The 23,517-nt window shown below is 34.9% G+C and overlaps 1 long non-coding RNA gene and 1 pseudogene across 1 annotated transcript; both read right to left on the bottom strand.

Annotated features, from left to right (window-relative positions):
* Window positions 1-1,113: 1,113 nt before the first annotated feature.
* LOC141522453 (uncharacterized) lies at window positions 1,114-14,012 on the bottom strand. Its single transcript, XR_012478218.1, has 3 exons — window positions 13,929-14,012; window positions 13,627-13,788; window positions 1,114-1,168 (listed from the first exon to the last, which is right to left on the bottom strand). It is a non-coding gene; the product is annotated as an uncharacterized LOC141522453 (long non-coding RNA).
* A 1,452-nt stretch (window positions 14,013-15,464) lies between these two features.
* On the bottom strand, window positions 15,465-16,521 carry LOC141522446 (zinc finger protein 471-like; annotated as a pseudogene).
* Between the last annotated feature and the right edge of the window lie 6,996 nt (window positions 16,522-23,517).

Below are 23,517 nucleotides of genomic sequence, written 5' to 3'. Positions count from 1 at the left end.
TGAATATAAGTTTGATCCTCCTCCAACTGAGAAAACAATCTGAGACTGACTATGGAAAAAGAAACCCTCCTGGAATGCTCCAATAGAAGAAGGTCATGAGAGGCAAGTCAGCAGAATGGCCTGAATTCTAGAGGGAACTGAAGAAATGGATTGAAGAACAAAGGACTAGTGGAACTTCTGTGTTCACAAAGATGATTCAGCAGGAGGCCAGAAGAATTGCTGATGAAAAGAAGTGACTGATTTCAAAGGAGGACACATTGGTGCTTCAGGTTCATGAAACGGAATGAACTAAACATGCATCCACACACCAGACTTAACCAGGGAGAGCTTGTGGTCAGACCAGAGCATAGGCAGTTCAGAGACCTAGGACAAACCTCGGAGACCTATTATGGATAGTGCTATCCACATTCTGAGGAAGAAAAACAAAACAAAACAAAACAAAGAAAAACCTACAGAATTTAAATAAACACTACATTCACTTTTTTTTTTTAATTTTTGCAAGGCAATGGGGTTAAGCGGCTTGCCTGAGGCCACACAGCTAGGTAATTATTAAGTGTCTGAGGTCACATTTGAACTCAGGTACTCCTGACTCCAAGGCCAGTGCTCTATCCACTGCGCCACCTAGCCGCCCCCTAAATTCACTTTTTAAAAATTTCTCATATGTCTTTCTTTTCTATCTCATGATTTTCTTTCTTTTCCCTTCATACAGAAAATGATCATCTATAAACATGATAAACACATATATGTACAATGTTCATCAGACTGCCATTGAAGCAGGGGAAGAGAGGGTGGAAGGAAATTATATAACTTATATAAATATGCATATGTATGTGAATGAGTGTTGAAAAACTTTCATAATATGTAATTGGAAAAATAAAATAAAATATCAATTGTGAAAAAAAGCAAAAAAACCTGAAGGACAAGGTCTCTCACTGCACCCTGGACCATCCCCTGGTTGTACTGCCCTATATCTTACCTCTGGAGGAGGGAATGGAACTGAGGACTTTACACAACTCTGCCTCAATAAATCATTTAAAAAATCAAGACATCAATTTTCTGATATCTTTGGTCCTCTATGAGAATGAAGGACAGCAGCAGTTTCTCTCAAGAGGTTCCACAATTGATGTAGGAAAGTTCAGTTGTTCCTATGATGAACTCATGAATCGACCTAGAAATGCAGGTGCAAAAGCAAAAAAGAGGTTGTACTAAGAAGTCATTACAACACAAAGAAAGAGATAGAGAAAGTTAGAATCTTTAAAAACCACCTGGGTTTTAGATATTGCAGTTTAACCAGGCCGGCCAACTGCTGATTAACTTACATATAGGAGGTCAGAAGAAAAAGAGCTCAGCACCAGCTGGTCTTAAAGGCTCCCTCAGGGTCCATAGGAAAGGGAGTGTTTTGGGAGTGATCTGGGTCCTCTATTGGAGAGATTTTGGGGAGTGAATTGGTGGGGCGTCTTCTATTGGAGAGATTGTTTCTGGTCAGGATGGTAGAGTTTTGTAGGAGGTGACTTAAGATGACTGTTTCACTTGCTTAATATAACATCCAGCTTGACCCACTGGTGAAAGCCTGGCCAAGGTCAAGGTAAAAGTCAAGAGGAACTATTTTAACATAGGTTACAAGCATCAGTTTCCAATATATATAATAGTGCAAAAAAGATTACAAAATTTATTTCCTATTACAATATTTCTCTGTGCCCATAATTCACTGTATCACAAGGACAAAGATGACAAAGGATGCAAATAGTCAATGATGAGAGAGCTAGGAAAAGCCAGTGACAATGCTATATTGTTTAAAGTGGGAGAGGTATTTATTTGTAAAAAAAAAAAAAAAAAAAAAAGTGACATAAAAGCAAAAGGCATATTTTTATTTGATATTTTATTTTTCCAATTACATGCTATGAATAATTTTTCAACATTCATCTATTTGCAAATTTATAAGTTACACATTTTTCTACCACCCTCCCTTCTCTCCCCCTCCCCTTGATGGTGAGCATTAAAAGTTGTTCATGTCTTTTATCATATTTCTATGTTATTTTGTGTAAGAAGAATTAGGACTAAGGGAAAACAAAGAAAACCCTGAGATAGGAAAAAAAACACGAGAAGTTTTTTAAAAAGTGAATATAGTATACATTCAGATTCTGTGATTTTGGGGTTGTTTTTTTTTTTACCCTCTGGATGTGGATTGTATTGTCCATAACAGATCTCCCAGGGTTGTCCTAGATAACTGAGCTGTTTGAGAGGAGCTGCAACCACTGTTAATTAACTCACAATGCTGTTTTTTGGTTAGTTTTTTTCTTTGTTTTTAGGTTTTTGAAAGGCAAATGGGGTTAAGTGGCTTGCCCAAGGCCACACAGCTAAGTAATTATTAAGTATCTAAAGCTGGATTTGAACTCAGGGACTACTGACTTCAGGGCCGGTGCTCTATCCACTGTGCCACCTAGCCACCCTGCTCAGTGTTGTTTTAATTTGCATTTCTCTAATCAATAAAGACTTGGGACATTTTTTCATATAACTATATATAATTTTAATTTCTTCATCTGAAAACAAGGCACATTTTTTAAAGGGCCCTAGTCTAATACTTTGTGTCAATTATTACCTGTGTTCCCTTGAAGTTGTCCTAGATGATCACTGAGTTTCTCTCCAACTATACATCTAAATTCTATAGCAAAATCATTTCACTTTTCCTGACCTGAGTTTTTTTTACCTATAAAAAGAGGAGATGGATTTTGATGACTTCCAAGGTTCATTTTAGCTCTAAGTCAAAGATGCTGTGATATATCTTCCTTGTAGATTTTTTTCCTACTTAAAGTACTCACTCAAAGCTTTTTCTGGAAGATGAAATATCATTTCATATCCTCCATGAGGATGGCTGCTCATTTTTTCATATCCTTTGACATACCATCCTCCAGGAGGAGGAATTGACTTAATCCTTGCTCCTTACTGCCATGTTAAGATCATATTGCTTCTCTTCTCTATTGGCAACTACTCTTTTATTGAAGATGACTCTATTAACAGTGGACTTCAAAATCACTTTTTTTTTTAAAGTTTTTGCAAGGCAATGGGGTTAAGTTGCTTGCCCAAGGCCACACAACTAGGCAATTACTAAGCGTCTGAGGCTGGATCTGAACTCAGGTACTCGACTCCAGGGCCCACGCTCCATCTACTGTGCCACCCAGCTGCCCCTAAAATCACTCTTCTTGAATAAATTTAGTATCTGATTTGCCGATTCCCAACTCTTGCTCCCTTTGAGGACACTAGTTTCCTAGTTTTTCAACTTCTTTAATTTCCATGATCTATCTCTAATCCATCTGAAACAGATGAATTATGTATAATATGCATGCCTTTTCCTAAACTCAGTGTTTCCTTCCTTCCAGGTAAATTGAATTTGTTCCAAATGAGCACATTGCTAGTTATAGCTCTAGTCTTCAGAATTTCATTTATAGAGCATCTGAGATACCTATCTTTTATGTGTAGGTCATCCTGAAAAACTACGATATGGTATAAAAAACAAATCACAGAAAATTTCATGAAAGAAAATTACAACTATGATATAGCTTACTAAGATGCAGCCAAAACAGTCATATATTCATCAACAGAAAAGAGAAAGAACAAATCAGTGAATTGGACATACAATTTTAAAAATTAGCAAAGAAACATTAAAAATTCTCAGCTAAGCACAAATATAAAAATTCTAAAAATCTGGGATAAGACTGAAAACAATTTAATAAATTTAATAAGGAATTAGTTTTTCTTTTTAAAAATATTTTGATGGTAGCTAGGTGGCACAGTGGATGGAGCACCGGCTCTGGAGTCAGGAGGACCTGAGTTCAAATCCAGACTCAGACGCTTAATAATTGTCTTGCTGTGTGACCTTGAGCAAGTCATTTACCCTATTGCCTTAAATAAAAATTTAAAAATATATACATTTCGAATTGGGTGGTATCAAAGAATAGGAAATTGAGGGGATGACTTCAAGTTGTATTATATGAATATAATAGATTACAATTGCTCTATAAGAAATGATGAGCAGGCAAATTTCAGAAAAACCTGGAAAGACTTAACATGAACCAATGCTAAATGAAATATTGTATCTTTAGCAGCAACATTGTTTGGTGATTAACTATGTTAGACTTAGATCTTCTCAATAGTACAGACAATTCTAAAAGACTTGCAATGGAAAATACCATTCATATCCAGAGAAAGAATTATGAAATCTGATTGTAGATCAAAGCGTGCCGTTTTCACCTTATTAACTTTGTTTTTTTCCTTTTTCCTTCTTACAGTCTTTCCCTTTTGTTCTGATTCTTCTTTCCCCTCATGATTAATGTGGAAATATGTGTAGTATGATTGTACAAATAAAACCTTTATCAGATTACTTGATATCCTAGGGTGCGGGAAGGGTAGGAGGGAGAAAACTTTACAAAAATGAATTTTGTGATTAATATGGATTTATGTTTAGTATGGTTACACGTGTATAGTCTTTATTAGATTGTTTTCTATTGGAGGAAGGGGAAGGGAAGAGAGAAAGGGAAGAAAAATGTGAAGCTTAAAAACGTTGCCAAAAAAAAAGATTGTTGAAAACTACCACTGTATGTATTGGAAAAATAAATAAATGAAAGTTTAAATTAAAAAAATGAATGTTGAAAATTATCTTTACATATATTGAAAAAAGAAATAGGAAAAAAGAGATACAAATTTAAATAACCTAATTTGGGAAGGGGGAGAAATTTTAAAAGTCACAAGGAATTTCTAAAGGAGAAAATACCAGGATTATATAGCTTTATAAATGAGTTTTATCAAACATTCAAACAATAATATAAATTATTCACAGAAATAAGACAAGATGGCATCCTAATAACCTCTTTTAAGAAATAAATAGAATCCTAATTCCTAAAGTAGGAAGAGACAAAAACAGAGAAATAAATCTTTAAACAAAATGTCTACTTAACACTGATGCAAAAATGTTGAACAAAATGTTAGCCAAAAGGCTACAGCATATTAAAAATATTATACACTATGACCAGGTTGAATTTATATCAAGATGTCAAGGTTGAGTATAATAATAAAATAAATAGGGAAAACTATAATTATAATATCCTATACTAGTACCAATTTTTCAGAAATACATGATTAGATTAATATATTATAGAAAAAACTTTTAAGAAAATAGAATCCTTTTTTGTTAGACGTATCCAAAAGCAAAATAATAAATGGACTATTCCTTACTGAAATAAATAGTATCCGTCTAAAATGAAAAAAAAATTTTATCTATAATAGAGAAATACTTCCCAATAAGATCATGATAAAGTAAGGATATCCATTGCATTTTCACTACTATAATTTGACCTTGTTCTATAAATTTTAGCTAAAACAATTAAACAAAATAAAGAAATAAACATAAGCAAAGGGGTATAAACAGCTTAATGAAGAACCCTAAAGTTCAGTTAGTGATAAGTGAAAGCTTCATTAAAGCAAGAGATTATAAAATAAAACTACAAAAATTGTCAGCCTTTCTCTAAAGCACCAATAAAATCCAACAGGAAGAAACAGACCATGAAATTTTTTTCAAAATAACTACACAATACATAACAAAGAAACATATGAGAATTATATGTATACAATTTTAAAACACTCTACAGAAATATAGACATAAATATATGGGAAAATATTAATTATTCATGATCAGATTATACCTATATAAAAAAAGGAAAATACAGTCTAATTTGATTTATATATTCAGTCCTATACTAATCAAACTACCTAAGTGTTGCTTCATAGAACTAGAAAAATAGCATTCATTTCAAGGAACAAAAAGACCAAGATTCTTGAGGGAAATAGTGAAAAAAGTCTAAAAAGAAGGACTTAGCAATAAAAAGATCTCAAACTTTGCTACAAATCAGTAATTATTACAACTATTTACTACAGGTTAAAAAAAGTTAAATAGTGATTAGAGGAACAGATAAACTGCATGAGAAACTGGCAGCAAAAAACATAGTAACTCAATCTTTGATAAACCCAAAGACTCCAGATATTTGGGACAAAGATTCACCAGTCAACAAAATCACTGAGAAAACTGAAAATCATTCTGATAGAATGTAGGTTTAATCCAATATCTCTCAATGTAGTACAATATACTCCAAATTGATACAAGATTTAGCTACAAAAATTCGTGTCAAAATCAAACAAGGAATCCAGGTGAAAATACTTTTTTCAAATAATGTATTGGAGAAAGTGTTTCCACCAAAGAAGAGTTAAGAAAAGATTACAAGAGATAAAATGGACAATTTTGATTATAAAAATGGATTTTTTTTAACACAGAATCAAATAGAATGGAGGCAGGGAACTTGGGGTGGGGTTGGACCAAAAAAATTTCTCTGAAAAAAAGTCTAATATCCTAGATATATAGAGAATTGATATAAAAAAACCCATTAAAAACAAGAGCCATTCTCTAATAACTGAAAATGAACAAAGGATATGAATAAGGGAAGGGAAAGAAATAAGAATTTTTATAACTCCTTTTAAGCAATAGGTACTGTGCTAAGTTCTTTACAAATATCATTTCATTTGACCCTCACAATATCCTCAGGAGGTAGATACCATTATTTTCCCATTTTACAATTGAGGAAAATGAGGTAAGTGACCTCCCCAGGGTCACACAGTTAGCAAGTGTCTGAGGTTGAATTTGAACTCAAGTATTCCCAACTCCTGGCCAAGCACTCTATCCACTATGCCACTTAACTAGCAATAGCAAAGCCAATACATTAATGCTCCATATTATTACTACTAAGAGGAAAAGCTCTTGGAAAATTTAAATTCTAAAAGGAGAGAAAAGACAAAGGTCAGGGATGGCCAAGGAGGGGCACTTTGGCCTAGAAAGCAATTGTGATGAATAGTGGGGCCATAAGGGAGTGTTAGATTAGATTAAGAACAATAAAGGATTTGATTTGATCTAAATTTATGGTCCAGATCCAGAGGATTTGGGAGGAAAGGTAGATAAAGGTATTCAGGGACTAGCAAGGTTGTGGCCAGAGCTGGGACTGAAGTGAAACATGACTGGGTTGGGTTTTTTTTTTTCCTGAAATAATAATCAAAGAGAGACTGTCATACCCAGGCTGCAAATCTGAATAACTGGGAGTATATTGATACCTTTCACCGTAACAGAGAAGTTGAGAAGACAGAGGGTTTGGTGCAATGATAATGAGTTCTATTTTGAACGTGTCAAGTTTGAGGTGTACAATCTAAGGGTCCAAAAGGCAATTGCTCTTGCTGCTTCTGACTCCATTCCTTCCAAGAACTCTCTGACATGTCTTGCATTAGTCTCCCCAAATCATAAACTCAATGTTTTTGCATATTGATATGAGAGTCTCCAAGTCTTCATAAAATTTTTCTTTGACCTCATCAGGTCATAGTGGGAGCAGATGCACTGATAATGGCGGCATGGAAGGCCTACAATTGTTGATCAGATTAGTTTTGATTGCAAAATCTAAAAAATCCATGCCAGTATCACAGCATTCCCCAATTCTGACTTTAATTAAATGGACTTCATCCATTGTCCAGCCTTGTTTCACTTGGGGCTGCTATTTGAGTGTGATTTCTGTTGAGTTCTCTCACACCAAGACCTATTCACCTCAGATCTATTGGATTTTGTGTTGTCTGTAAGTATATGCACATCATGATTGTGGATAGAATCATCGTTGCAAAAATTTGGTACATGTTTTGTGTGTTTCAACCACAGAATGGCCTCTCTGTCTGCTCTGGTAAGCAAGCCAGTCTCTGTGAAGCAGATGATTTTTAGGCACCTTTTCTAGCCCCTTTCTCACACCAAGAGGTGAGCAGTGCAGTCTGTTCAGCTATCCAGGTGGCTGCTGAATCCCACTGCAGTATCCAGTGAAAAGATGACTCTATGGCCTGGGTCACCTATGAGCAGGGTTGCAAATTCAGCTTCCTAGTGGATAAATAGCTAGGTTTCATCACTCTCCCATGACCAACAGATGTAGAGAAAGGTAAAAATGGTGGGGGATTTAAGTGAGGCAGGATTATACAATGTCATAATCTCACTCTTCAAGAATCATCAAAAGTCCAGGAACAAAATAAAGACAGTAAGAATGAGAATGTCTTGGGATGCAGTGGATGACCTAGGTATCTTTTTGATATCTAACCAAATTTTAAGTGTTCCACAGCACCTGCCTCAGTTGCTTTCATGGCCACTGGAATAAATTGTTCTAATCTGTCCATTCCACCAAATTAAGTCTTAACATTCTTAGGGTAGTCATTTCCCCAACTCACTGAAGAGTTTGAAACCCCTTGGTTACCCTCAACCTCAATTTAACCAATCTGCCAAAAGTTTGCTGGGGTGTGGTCACTGCATATACTACAGTTTCTTGGAGCCATAGGAGTGGATACCAAAGGTGGAAAGCAGCCCCAAAAAGTGTTCAACAAACCCTTACATCAGAGGTATTATTTTGTGAACACATCCTACACTTCATCCAGGAGTAGAGGATAATACAGGAATAGAGGGTAATCAATAGTGTCAAAAACTAAAATATGAGGATTGAGGAAAAGGTCATTGAATATAGTAATTAATTTATAGCTCAGGAGAGAGAATTTCAGTTGAATGATGAGATTAGAAGTCATATTGAAAAGGGTTATGAAAAGAAGAGGAAAGGAAGTATAAGCACTTAGAATAAATGAAAATTTTAAGCCAAGCAGGTAAGAAAAATAAAAGAAATGAGATAAATAATATGATAATTAGCCACAATAATCAAATTGAGTAAGTTGAGTTTTTAGTTTGTTTGCTTTAAGGATGAGGGAAAGAAGCAGAGAAGGGGTCAGTAGATAGGGAGGAAATGAAAATTAGAGAAATGGAGATAGAGGTTAGTGAAGGCAATCTCCTGGATTAGATGGGATCAAAGATCTCAAGCAGAGGTGTTTGCCTTGTTAAGAAGAACCACCTCTTCATCTTATACAATGGTGAAGGGAGAGACAGTGAGGGAAGTTAGTTTATCTACAGCTGGGTTATTCTTTATGCCATTATTTTCAGGGCCGCTGAATCACTGCTATTAATATTGCCATTGGGATCTTCTTAGAGTGTACTCTGCTGCCCTCTATGGATATATCTATAGCACTATTTAACATATATAAATAGTTTAAGATTTACAAAGTATTTTACATATATTATCTCAATTTCATCCTTAAAACAACACTATGAAGTATCATTAACTCTTCTCCCACCTGTTGACCACTTGATGAATTACCATTGTTGCCTCTGAACACTGTGGTGTTATCTGAACTCTGTGCTCTTATCTAACATTCTGTTATCTATTTTAATTCTTTTGTGATTCAGATTCAGTTATTAAACCAGTCAAAAAGCTCTTAGTTTTAAGTCTATTTTTTAAATATCTTTGATTCAGCTTTAGTTATCACTCCTTGATTTCAGTCTAGAATTTGACTTGGCTAGAAAATTTATAGTTGGCTCCTTTCATTTTTTATAATATCTCTCTGGTTCATGAAGATCACCCTGGAAGCTTCATTTAGCCAGACTGAAAAGGTTAGAATGGGATAAAGCAGGTAATCTCTATTCTACTTACTTTCTTATTTTTAAATAATATTTTCTCTTTTCCCAATTGCATGTAAAAAACAATTTTTAACATTCATCATTTAAAATTTTGGGTTCCAAATTCTCTTTCTCCATGTGCAGTCATACAAAATATATTTTCATATTCATCATGTTATGAGAGAAAAACAGACCAAAAAGAAAAATAATCATGAAGAAATAAAGAAAATAAAAAAGATCTGTATTCAGAATTCTTCAGAATTTAGCATTTTTCATCATGGAATTGTTTTGAAGCATTGCTGAGAAGGGCTGAGTCATTTATAACTGATCTTAGTATGATATTGCTGTTACTTTGTAGAATGTCCTGGTTTTGCTTAGTTCACTTTGCATCAGTTCACCTAAGTCTTTCCAGGTTTTTCTGAAAGCACCCTGCTTGTCCTTTCTTAATACCACAATGTATTCAGTCATTCCTCAGTTGATGGATATCCCCTTAATTTCCAATTCTTTGCCACCACAAATGGCAAAGAATTGGAAATTGAGTGAATGTCCATCAACTGGGGAATGGCTGAACAAATTGGGGCATATGTACCTTATGGAACACTATTGTTTTATTAGAAACCAGGAGGGATGGGAATTCAAAGAAGCCTGGAGGGATTTGCATTAAGTAATGCTGATTGAGATGAGCAGAACCAGAAGAACATTGTACACTATAACAGCAACATAGGGTTGATAATCAACCTTAATGGACTTGCTCATTTCAAAAGTGCAACAATCAGGGACAATTTTGGTGTATCTATGATGGAGAATACCATCTGTATCCAGAGAAAGAATTGTGGAGTTTGAACAAAGACCAAAAAACTATTATCTTTAATTTAAAAAAGAAAATGTTATCTTATTATGTATTATTGCTATCTCTTATATTTTATTTTTTTTCTTAAGGATATGATTTCTCTCTCAACACATTCAATTTAGATCAATGTATAGCATGGAAACAATGTGAAGACTAACAGACTGCTATCTGTGGGGGATGGGGAGGGAAAAGAGATTCAGGGAAAATTGTAAAATTCAAAAATAAATATATATATTTTAAACATTAAAAAATAAAAAGAGGGGCAGCTAGGTGGTGTAGTGGATAAAGCACCAGCCCTGGAGTCAGGAGTACCTGGGTTCAAATCCGGTCTCAGACACTTAATAATTACCTAGCTGTGTGGCCTTGGGCAAGCCACTTAACCTCACTTGCCTTGCAAAAACCTAAAAAAAATAAAAAATAAAAAAAATATAAAAAGAGCTGCTATTAATATTTTTGTTTTTATATAGGTCCTTTCCCCTTTCTTTTAATCTCCTTGGGATACAGACAAAGTAGTGGTATTGCTAAATCAGATAATGTGCACAATTTGATTGCCCTTTGAGTATATTTCCAAATTGCTTTCCAGAATGATTGCATCAGTTCACAATTCCACCAATAATGTATTAGTGTCCCAATTTCCCCACATCCCCTCCAATATTGAATATTTTTTCTTTTCTGTCATATTAGCCAATCTGTTAGGGATGAGATTGGGAGTGAAATGTGAAATGGTCTTGGAATGACAAATGTTCAAAGAAGCCCTGGTGTAAGGGTTACTATATGACTCCATCAAACAAAATTAAAGGGCTGAAAAAATTGAAGAAAATGTTCTAGGGGAAAATGAATGACCTGGAAAACAGATCTAAAAGAGACAATCTATGAATCACTTGGCTACTAGAAAGCCAGGACCAACAAAAGAAACTGTAAAACATCATTCAGGAAAACTGCCCCAATCTACTAGAATGAGATAACAATATAATAATTGAAAGAATCCACAGAACCACTCCAGAAAGAGATCCCAGGATAAAAACTCCAAGGGCTGTAATAGTCAAATTCCAGAACCTTCAAACAAAAGAAAGAATATTGCAAGCAGCAAAAAGAAAACAATTCAAAGACAAAGGGAACACAATCAGACTAACACAGGACCTATCAGCCTCAACACTGAAGGATTGAAAGAACTGGAAAAACATATTTCAGAGAGTTAAGGACCTGGGATTACAACCCAGAATATACTACCCTGAACATTTAGCATATACTGTCTGGAAAAAGATAGAAGTTCAGTGAAATACAGGACTTCCATTATTTCCTGACACAAAGACCAGAACTAAACAGAGAATTCAATCGCCAAAGGTTCAATTGAAGAGTTACATAAAAAAAAAGGCAAATGAAAGAGGGGACTGAAAAAACAAAATTGTTTTAAACAAATGTTGATTCCTAAAAGAGAAGATATAACAATTCTAATTCTTTTTCTTTCTTTTTTTTTTTTTTTAGGTTTTTGCAAGTCAATGGGGTTAAGTGGCTTGCCCAAGGCCACATAGCTAGGTAATTATGAAGTGTCTGAGGCTGGATTTCTTGAACTCAGGTACTTCTGACTCCAGGGCCAGTGCTCTATCCACTGCGCCACCTAGCTGCCCCATACAATTCCAATTCTTTAGAATTTTACTTCTCTAAGAAAAATTAGAGGGTAGAATATAATTTAAGAGAATGAACCTAAAGGATAAAACTCAAGAAGATATAGAAAAAGTAAGCTTCAAGCAGGTGTTAACTTTAACTTAAGTGTCTCTTTATACTGTGACTCACTTTAATCACAAGGTACTAAGCACCTTGTCTAATGAGGGCATCATAAACTGGGAAGACTTGAGACAGTGTCTCTGTTACTTACAATCATTTCTAAGCTAGGTTTTTGTTGGCCTAGTGTTGATTAAGGGCTGTATTCAACTGAAGTTAATTGAGACTTTAGTTTAGTAAAGGTTTAGTAAATATTGTATTAAATTTTGTAAGCTGATTTGTTTTGATGTTAAATCAATATTGATAACAGTCAACAATATCACAAGGTCTTTTGTTAGTAAGAAAGAAAGTTTATAATATTTATCTCATCATTTATCATAATATATTTATGGAAGGGAATATATATGTATTTATCAGCTATGTGTTCTGTTGTAACTTCAAAATACTAACAGTGGTTCTCTTGTGAACATGCAAGTTATTTGAATTCTGTAAATGTTAAAACATAGAAATTAACATGTGATTGCTTTGAAGGGGTGGTAAGGGAACTATCACACATTGTGACCCCCTTCTGGTATGAATCTGTGGATTCATGCACAATATGATGGAAATATTATGGTAAAATTTAATAACTCGTTCATTGACTTGAATGCCTGGTTTGTTTTTTTCTATTGTTTTATTGCATTGGATCAATAACACATGTTAGAAATTTAAGGTTACCTAAGATGTTCTAATGGTTTTAAAAAAAGAACTCTGAAAGTAATAATTTATTTATATTTTTAAAGATGGCTGGTAGTTAAAAGTTTGTGTATAGATATTTATAGCCAATTGTTATGTGAGAAGTATGGAGATAATGGACAACCTCCTAGGCAGAAGATGTTTAGTTATTTTAAACAGTTAATAACTAAATGGATTCTGTCCTTAGCTATGTGAGCAACAAATTGAATTATGATTTTTCCCTGGATCTCTTAATACCAAGTTACAGCCTGGCACACTCTTGGTTCTCCTTAGTGTTCGTGCCACCTGAAGCTCTGGGTATATCATTGCTATATTACATGTTGATCTGCCTGACATCAGGTATGATAGAAAGACAACATGCCAATGGAGCCATTTAGCCCTATGGGGTTTGATGTTCAGACCTTTGAAAGAACGACCCTACTCTCAACTAGGGAAGGATTCTTTTAAAGGTTCCCTCACCTGGCCCATTGAAGCTCTGTAATAGCATATTGCCATGATCATACCAGGTGCATCATATTTAGTGAGCCAGTGGATCAAGATAATGCCTATTGGCATATTTGATGGCTTTAAAGGAGAGATCCATTCTTCTACTAGAATTTTTGTTGATTTTGTTGCAAATTACTTTTTGGCAATTTTAAAAATGCTTTTTTCACTCAGGATCATAAAGTGTAATTCTTGCCCCTTATAGACCTTCTAGTTTTTTTTCTAAATATTAGACCTTTGTTAAATAGCCTCTGTTACAATGTCTCTGATTTTTACTTACCCAATTTTTCCCTTGAGTTTTGCTTCTCTTAGCTGTATAGCTCCAAGACCAGCTTCTGCAGGATGCCAACCAGCTATGTCAGTCAGTCATTCCCTGGGCCCTGGCTCAATGACACCCTCTCTGTAATACATTCCTCTTTAAATGGCCCAGAAGAATTTGGTCCTGAATAATTTGAAAGGGAAGAATTTGGCCTCAAAAAATGATAAGGCACCTGCAAAGGTTCTCCATCAGCCTTCACCACACCCTCCACATCAGTTACAGTAAATGGAGAAATTTTGAATACTGTGGATAAGTTCTCTTACCTCAGCAATATACTTTCTGGGGATGCACACATTGATAATGAGGTTGACATACAGATTGCCAGAATTAGCTCAGTGTTTGGGAGGCTCTAAAAGAAAGTATGGGAAAGAGAAGATAGATATTAGACTGACTACTAAACTGAAGGTCTACAGAGCTGTTGTGTTAACATCATTGCTATATGCCTGTGAAACCTGGACATTCTACCTTTCTCTCTTAAGGACTTTTTTTTTTTTTTTTAGGTTTTTGCAAGGCAGACGTGGTTAAGTGGTTTGCCCAAGGCCACACAGCTAAAGGACTTTGGAATTGATGTGTGACATGGGAGACACTGGCACAAAATTAGAGATTCACTACAAACGTTCATATGATCTATCTGTGTCTGATCTATGGTAGAGCATTCTGAGCTCTTATAGGTCTGATCAGTCACTGTAACTTGACTCTACTATGGTGATATTATTATGGTCCTCTTTGAGAATGAAGGAAAATAACCAACCAATCAACCAGTATTTCAGAATTGTCTTTTTTTATTTTTAATTTCTTACTTCTTAAATATTTTATTGTTTCCAATTACATACAAATAGTAGTTTCTACCTATCATTTTTTTTGAAGCTGTCTCCATGTATATTGTAATCATCAACATGCATACTACCCTTTAGGCTATACTGTAATTCTTCATCACTTCACAGAAGTTTTTGCATTTTCTCTGAATTCTTCATCTGTATCAATATCTTTATATCATTATCTATATATATATATATACTTTTTCATATATATTTGCATGTATATACACAAATGTGCGTGTGTGTGTGTGTGTGTGTGTGTGTGTGTAAAGAGATCTATAGAAATAGAAACACATATATAAAGGTTTTTGCTTTTGTTAAAAGTGCCCCAAGTATTTTTCTTCATTAACTTTTCAAAAGCCTGAGGGGCTTTTCAAAGTCATCCCCTTTATCTGTAGTTAAAGGCTTTTGCAGAGTCTTCTGGAAATAAAATATAAGCCTGGCCCCTGGATACCATACAGTAGAGACTCTGGAACTAGGGAAAACTGAAAAGGTTGCCATAGTCCACATCAAGAAACCAAATTTACCCTATATATAAGGAAATATCAGCAATCTTCTTCTGGGCTGCTGCTTTCTCTGTAGACCTACATCTCAGCAACTGGCACTTACCCCTATTTCTCTATTTTGATATGAAGTCAAGAAGTCAGTTAACTAAAACCAAAATTTCAGTCCAGCATATGTGGCTTAAATTCATCAGTTTTGTTCATAAGCTATCCTTCATGTCTTTGTTGTGGTGCTGAGTTTTCATAAAATTACCCTTTTAGAAAGCCTTTATTGCAAAATGATGGGAGAATAACCATGAAACTCCTGTCCTAGCTGCAACAATGCTTTTTGTTATCTTATATTTTCAGGGTTACTCTACAATGACATTTCTTGTACTAGGCAAGGGATTAGCTTCAAATGAAGGTAATGCCACATTCGGAAATCTTCCTTAGATGAATGTTTTGCTAGCTATGTTCTCTAGTCAAAAGCTGTCTAACATTGATTACACTCATAAGGTTCCTTGCTAATATGAATTTTCTGTTAGGAAGTAAGGCATGGTTTACCCAAAGGAAGGCTTCTCCATATTTATTAAATTAATATTTCTCTCCAGTATGAATTCTCTGGTGGTAAATAAAGGACGAATTATATCTAAAAGCTTTGCCACATTCATTACACTCATAAGGTTTCTCTCCAGTATGAATTCTCTGATGGGAATTGAGCTGTGTTTTTGACCTGAAGGCCTTCCCACATTCACTACATGGATAAGGTTTTTCTCCTGTATGAATCTTCTGGTGGTAAGTAAGAGATGAGTTGGATCTAAAAGTTTTGCCACATTCAGTACATTCATAAGGCTTCTCTCCAGAATGAATTCTCTGGTGTGATGTAAGCTGTGCTCAGAGAATAAAAGCCTTTCCACATTCTTCACATTCATAAGGTTTTCTCCAGTATGAATTTTGCAGTGATACTTAAGAGATGAGCTGCAGGTAAAAGATTTCCCACATTCTTTACATTTATGAAATTTCTCCCCAGTATAAAATCCCTGATACCTAGTAAGATGGATGAAGGCTTTCCTATATTCATCATATCCATAAATTCTCTCTATAATATCAGTTATATGATCCTGATAAGGGTTTGAATTATAGTGAGAAGACTCTCGAAAGTCATTCTGCTTAGGAAGTTTCTTATCATCAAAATCCAAGTCTTCTTTCAGTGTCGAATCCTGGCAATTATGTCTTGGGTATTTTTCCAGGGATGCTTTATCCATGCCAGTACCAAGCTGTGGAACTGGTTCCTTCTTTTCAAGTTTAGGTTCCCAACCTATACAGTGGCTTCTGGAGACTTCTCTCCCCAGCATCCATGGCGGTTTCCTTTGTTCCAGCTGGGAGATCACATCTAGGAAGACCAGGCTCCTGTAGTTCTCCAGCATCATGTCCCTGTACAGCTCCTTCTGAGAAGGGTTCAGATGCCTCCACTCTTCCTGGGTGAAGTCCACGGCCACGTCCTTGAAGGTCACTGACTCCTGGTGGAGCCAGCTTGCCAGAAGCACATTGGCCATCCCTCCTTCTCCTCCTTGTTCTCCTCTGGTGGAAGGTGTCAGAAGGCACAGCTGGGCACGCCGTGGCATCTAATAGGCACTTCCTGCATACCGGCTCCGGCGGGAGGGTGGTGGCCTCCGGGGGCACCCAAGTGAGGGCAGAGGGGGGAAGGGTGGGCCGAGTAGGGGGCCCAGGCTGCCCGGGGTGCTGCGGAGAGGTTGGGGCGCCCGAGCAGGCCCCAGGCCCAGGGCCCACCTACCTATCATTTTTGTAAGGTTTTGAACTTTACTATTTTTCCCCCACCCTCCCTCCCTTCCCTGCCCCCCATCCCCCTACAGAAGGCAGTCTTTACATTGTTTCCATGCTATACATTGATCTAAATTGAATGTGTTGAGAGAGAAATCATATCCTTAAGGAGAAAATAAAATATCAGAGATAGCAAAATTATGTTGTATATGAGATACTTTTAAAAAAAATTGAAGGTAGTAGACTTTGGTCTTTGTTAAACTCCACAGTTCTTTCTCTGGATACAGGTGGTATTCTCCATCCCAGGTACTCTAAAATTGTCCCTTAGTATTGCAGTGATAGAATGAGCAAGTCCATTAAGCTTGATCATCACCCCCATGTTGCTATTAGGGTGTACAATGTTCTTCTGGTTCTGTTGATCTTGGTCAACATCAGTTCATGCAAGTCTTTCCAGACTTCTCTGAAATCCCATCCCTCTTGGTTTCTAATAGAACAGTAGTGTTCCATATCATATTTATACCACAGTTTGTTCAGTCAATCCCCAGTTGATGGGCATTCACTCAATTTCCCGTAGTTTGCTTACTGCAAACAAGGCTGTATGAATATTTTTGGACAAGTAATGTTTTTACTCTTTTTCATGATCTCTTCAGGGTATAGACCCAGTAGTGGTATTGCTGGATCAAAGGGTATGCACATCTTTATTGTCCTTTGGGCATAATTCCAGATTGCTCTCCAGAATGACTTCACAATTCTACCTCTTAATATCCATTTCTCTAATCAAAAGTGATAGAGCATTTTTTCACGTGACTAGAGACAGTTTTGATTTCTCCATCTGAAAACTATCTCTTCATATTGTTTGACCATTTATCAGTTGGGGAATGACTTGTATTGTTAAAATTTAACTCAGTTCCTCTATATCTTAAATAAATGAGACTTTTGTTTATTTACTTTTTTAGGTTTTTGCAAGGCAAATGGGGTTAAGTGTCTTGCCCAAGGCCACACAGCTAGGTAATTATCAAGTGTCTGAGGTCAAATTTGAACTCAGGTACTCCTGACTCCAGGGCTAGTGCTCAATCCACTGCACCACCTAGTCACCCCTAAATGAGGCTTTTGTTAGAGACACTTTGTGTAAAAATTCCCCCCCCCCAGCTTTCTGCTTTCCTTCTAATCTTGTCTGTATTGATTTTATTTGTTCAAATCCTTTTCATCTTAATACAACAAAAATTAAATATTTTGCCTCCTATGATCTACTACATCTCTTACTTGATCATAAACATTTCCCTAATGCCTGTATCTTATAAAATTTTCCATGCTCCCCTATTTTGCTGATCTTTTATGTCTTAATCATGTACTATTTTGGTATATAGTGTGAGATCTAGATCTAGATCTAGTTTATGCCTACACCTTGTTTCTGGTTTTCTCAGTAGTTATTGTTAAATAATGAGTTCTTGTCTCAAAAGCTTGGGTCTTTGGGTTTATCAGAATCAATGGTTATTTTGTGTTCTTAATCTATTCTATTGCTCCACATTCTATTTTTTAATCAGCACCAAATTTTTCTTATCCTCATCACTTTGTAAAATAGGTTTGAAATCTGATACTTCTGCTTTTCTTCAATTTTTTCACTGATGCCCTTGATATTCTTACAGATGAATTTTGCTGTTATTTTTTCCTAGCTCTATAAAATAATTTTTGATAGTTTGATTGGTATGGCACTGAATAAGTAAATTAATTTAAGTAGAATTGTAATTTTAATTAGATTAACTCAGCCTATGATAATTAATATTTTTCTAATTGTTTAAATCTGACTTTATTTGTAAGAAAAGTAAATAGACTTAAGTATTTTATATTGTCCATAGTTATTTTAAATGGAATTTCTCTTTCTATCTCTTGCTCCTAGATCATGTTGGTAATATATAGAAATGTTGATGCAACTTTATCTTATATCCCACAGCTTTGTTAAAATTGTTAATTATTTTATTCTCTGTTATACTATAATATACTATCTTCATATCATCTGCAAAGAATGAGAATTTTGTTTCTTCATTACCTATTCTAATTCTTCAATTTCTTCTTCTCTTATTGCTATAGCTAGCTTTTCTGGTTCAATATTGAATAATAGTGTGATCATGGGTATTCTTACTTCCCCTGATCTTATTGGAAAAGCTTCCAGCTTTTTCCATTTCAGATAATGCTTGCTTATGGTTTTACATAAATATTACTTATCATTGTAAGGAAATTTCCATTTATTCCTATGCTTTATTAAATCTTGTATTTTGTCAAAAGCTTTTTCTGCATCTATTGAGATAATTATAAGATTAATGTTGGTTTTGTTATAGATATGGTCAATTACACTGATAGTTTTCCTAATATTCATTTTTGGCAGGGAATCCACATGGTCATAGTACATGAACTTTGTAATATATTGCTGTAATCTCCTTGTTAGTAGTTTATTTAAAATTTTTGCATCAATATGCATTAGAGAAGTTAGTGTATGATTTTCTTTCTCTGTTTTCACTTTTCCTGATATAGGAATCAGCATCATAATCGGAAAAGGAATTGGTAGGACACCCTTGCCCATTTACCCAAATAGTTTATATGGTATTGATTGTTCTTCAAATATTTTGGAGAATTCATTTGTGAATCCATTTGAACTTAAGGATATTTTTCTTAGGGAGTTTATTGTTGGCCTGATCAATTGGTTTTAAAAGAAAGGCTTATTTCTATATTCTGTTTTGTCTTTTAGTGATTTGGCAATGTATATTTTTAAAAATGTTTACCTATTTTGCATAGAATGCAAATAGAATTGGGCAAAATGTAGCCAAGAATAGAAGAAATGCAGAAAACTGGGGAAAAGCTTTCGTAGACAATCTCTAAGATCAGATAGGATTTTGTTGGAATATTGATGTTTTATAAGAAATGAGGAACTGGTTGATTTAAAAAATATGGAAAAATTTGAACCTATTAAAGAAGATGCTATCCATCTTCAGAGAGAGAGATGACAAATGGAAACATGCATAGGATGGTCTTGCATATATATATATATATATATATATGCATATATAGAGTATATATCTATATTTATAGATATCTATATAAATTTATACAAATGCATTCATATTTAATTAGAGCCTTCCTTAGGGGTGGGGAGCAAAGGGAATGAAAAAAAAGTAAAAAGTGCGCAGAAAACAAAGAAAACCCACAAGAAAACAAAGAAAAACTAAGTAGCTTGAAAATACGGTATTGACCTAGCTGTGTGGCCTTGGGCAAGCCACTTAACCCCATTTGCCTTGCAAAAACTAAAAAAAAAAATACAGTATTGATTAATTTAGGTTTTCTTGAAATGAATATCGTTTTATATTGAATTCTCTCTTGTGTCCTGGTATGTACATGTCAATCAATGTTCTTTTTTCTTTTCTCTTTTGCATTTAAGTTTAAAACCTCTTTCAATAAGCTACTTCTCTTCCTTGATCTCTTTTCATTAGAAGTATTTTTGTTTTTCTGTCTGAGATCATGATTGCTACTCCTGCTTTTTTCTAACTTTAGCCGAAGCATAACAGATTCTGCTCTAGTTCCTTACCTTTACTCTGAGTGTGTCTCTTACATGTTTCTTATACATCAAATTGTAGGATTGCGGTTTTCAATCCACTCTGCTATTCATTTCCATTTTATGAATGAATTAAGCCCCTTCACACTCAGATGTATGATTACTAACTGTATTTTTCCCTCTACCTTATCCCTGCCCTCCCTTCTTCTTCTCTCTCTCCTTTTACCCTATCCCTCCTCCAAAGTGTTTTTCCTCCGACTACCCCAATCTGTCCCCCCTTCTATCAGTCCTCCTCTTTTTTCTTATCCTCCTCCTTTCCTATTTCCCTATAGATTTCTATACCCAACTGAGTATTATCATCTCTTTAAAGCCAATTCCAATGAAAATAAGGTTTAACCATTGCTTTTTCACATGTTTTTTGTGTGAGATAATTCACCTCCATTCTACCTTCCCCTTCTCCATTCTCTCAGTGAATTTCTCTTTCTCACTCCTTCACTTTTTGGAAGGAAGGGGTATTATCTCATCATAGTGAACTCACATCCTAACCTTTTGTCTAAGTATACTCCTTCAAATTGCCCTAATAGTGGTGAAGTTCTTAAATTTACAAGTATCATCTTCCTTTGTTGGAATGTAAGCCATTTAACTTTATTGAATCTCTTGTTTTCTTTTTCTGATTGCCATTATGTTTCCCTTGACTTTTGTATTTGAAAATCATTTTTTCTGATCAGTTGTATTCTTTGCATCAGAAATGCTTGAAAATCCTCTATTTAATTAAATATCAATATTTTCCCCCAGAAGAATTATAATCAGTTTCACTGGATAGCTGATTCTTGCTTGAAATCCTAGCTCCCTTGCCTTCTAGAATATCATATTCCAAACCCTACAATCCTTTAACATAGAAGCTACTAAATCTTGTGTAATCCTGACTATAACCCTACAATATTTGAATTACTGCTTTTCTGATTGCTTTCTCTTTGACTTGAGAGTTCTAGAGTTTGGTTATAATATTTCTGAAAGTTTTCATTTGAGGATTTCTTACAGGATATAATTGATGAATTTTCCATTTTTATTTTACCTTCTGATTCTAAGATATCAGGGAAGTTTTTTAAAATAATTTCCTGAAATATGGCATCTAGGATTTTTTTAATCTGACTTTCAGGTGATTCAATAATTCTTAAATTGTATCTTCTTGATCTATTTTTAAGGTCAGTCAGTTTTTTTTTCCAGTAGATATTCACACTTTTTTATATTTTTTTCATTCTTTTGATTTTGTTTGTTTCTTGATGTCTCATTATCTTCCATTTGCCCAATTCTAATTTTTAAGGAATTGTTTTCTTCAATGAACTTTTGTGCTTTTTTTCCATTTTGTGTACTTCCTTTATCAAGCTGATGACTTTTTTCATGATTCTTTCGCATCTTATTCCTTTTCCCAATTTTTCTACTGCTTATTTGATTTTTAACCTCCCCTACTCCAGTGGTGAGATTCAAATAAATTAACCAGTTCTCTGTCCTAATGACTGTTTAAGTATACAGAAAGATATACTGAAAGTTAGTTTAATATTTCAGGAATTTAATACTCAAATAACAATAAAAGAGGTACACAAAACTAGATTATATTACTCATAGTAAGCAAACATATTTATATGGAGCAAAAGCAACCATGTGACCACAGTAGACAATGTTGGAATGTATTCAGAACCAAAACTCATTCTACATATTGTAACTCTCTCTTTTTTTTTTCTTCTTCTTCTTCTTCCATGGCTCCCAAAATGGGCAATAAGATAACCCTTTAAATCTATATTTCTATTGCTTCATTGTGTCCCAGCTTCCTATTGGTTTCACCATTCAGGGAACCCAAAAGTGGAAACAAATGATGGTTTGTCACCCCGTGGTTGTTTGACACTTTTTCTCTTTATGTTACTGAAATAATAAAAATGAGGGGATTAAAATATAGTATTTCATCAAAGATATAAGTTTTTAAAAATGAATAAATAAATATAACAAGCATAATTCCATTATTTTTTTCATCTATGAACAGAATGAATATTACTATGGGAACTTAGAAAATACTGTTGCACAGATGTTCCTTAAAAAAGAGCAAGGAATGTAAATTTGTGGTTTCCACATTGGGCAGTAGCCAAGGAGCCCACCTTAGAAAGAACCTTGATTACAAGTGCCATTTTGCTAGACCAAAAACACACAGTTTATATATATATATTATATATATATATATATATATATATATAATATATATATATAATTCCAGTTGTACTCCAGAGTGGTTATATCATTTTTTTTGTGTGTGTGGTTTTTTTTTGCAAGGCAATGGGGTTAAGTGGCTTGCCCAAGGTCTCATAGCTGGGTAATAATTAAGTGTCTGAGGCCAGATTTGAACTCAGGTACTCCTGACTCCAGGGTCAGTGCTCTATCTACTGCACCACCTAGCCACCCCTACAAGTGCCATTTTAACAACAGTTTGTCAGACTCTACATAAAGTTAAGTATTAGTTCTGACAAACTGACTGAATACTACCACTGCCCTACCCCTTTCTTTTTTTAGTGTCAACAAGGGTTAAGTGATTTGTTCAGGGTCCAAGAGTAAGTATCTGAGATTGGATTTGAACTCAGATCCTCTTAACTTTAAGGTCAGTACTCTATCCACTGTACCACATAGCTTCTCCTAAAATCTTTTTTGAGCACTTTTTGGTCCTGGGACCAAAACACATTTTTTCTTTGAGGCTTGGTATGTTGTCATTTTGATATTGTTATCTTTTTCTCTGAGTTTGTATTTTGAAATTCCCTGTCACCATAATAGCTTTCTATCAGTATGTTCTTTTTTTGGTTGATTGTTCATTTTCCAGCCTATTTCATTATTTAATTTTGTGATAAAGTTGTGTTCTGCATCCATAATAAAAGGGGCACTATCCCAAGCTTCAGGTTTTTCAAGTTATTATTTTCAGAGATAATTCTGGTCACCTGTAAGTTTTCAGTTCTTCCAAGATGATATGATCCAAGAAGAGATGTGGTCACTGATTTCCTGACTTGAGTTCTGGTCTCTGAGTTATCATAAGTACTGCCTGGGATCTGTGACCAGGTTCTGCTCTCCTCTGCCACATGATCTTAGTGTGCTATGCTCCTCCTCATTCTAAAACTATGATCCAGATCCCTGTCTGGGTAATGCAACAGAGTTCTGCACCCATTATCATCCAAGTGAACCCTATAATCTT

This window comes from Macrotis lagotis, chromosome 1 (genome assembly GCF_037893015.1).
Source record: "Macrotis lagotis isolate mMagLag1 chromosome 1, bilby.v1.9.chrom.fasta, whole genome shotgun sequence".
Lineage (NCBI taxonomy): Eukaryota > Metazoa > Chordata > Mammalia > Peramelemorphia > Peramelidae > Macrotis > Macrotis lagotis.
The sequence above is the reverse complement of the archived record's forward strand: the minus strand, read 5'-3'. Positions and strand labels throughout refer to the sequence as shown.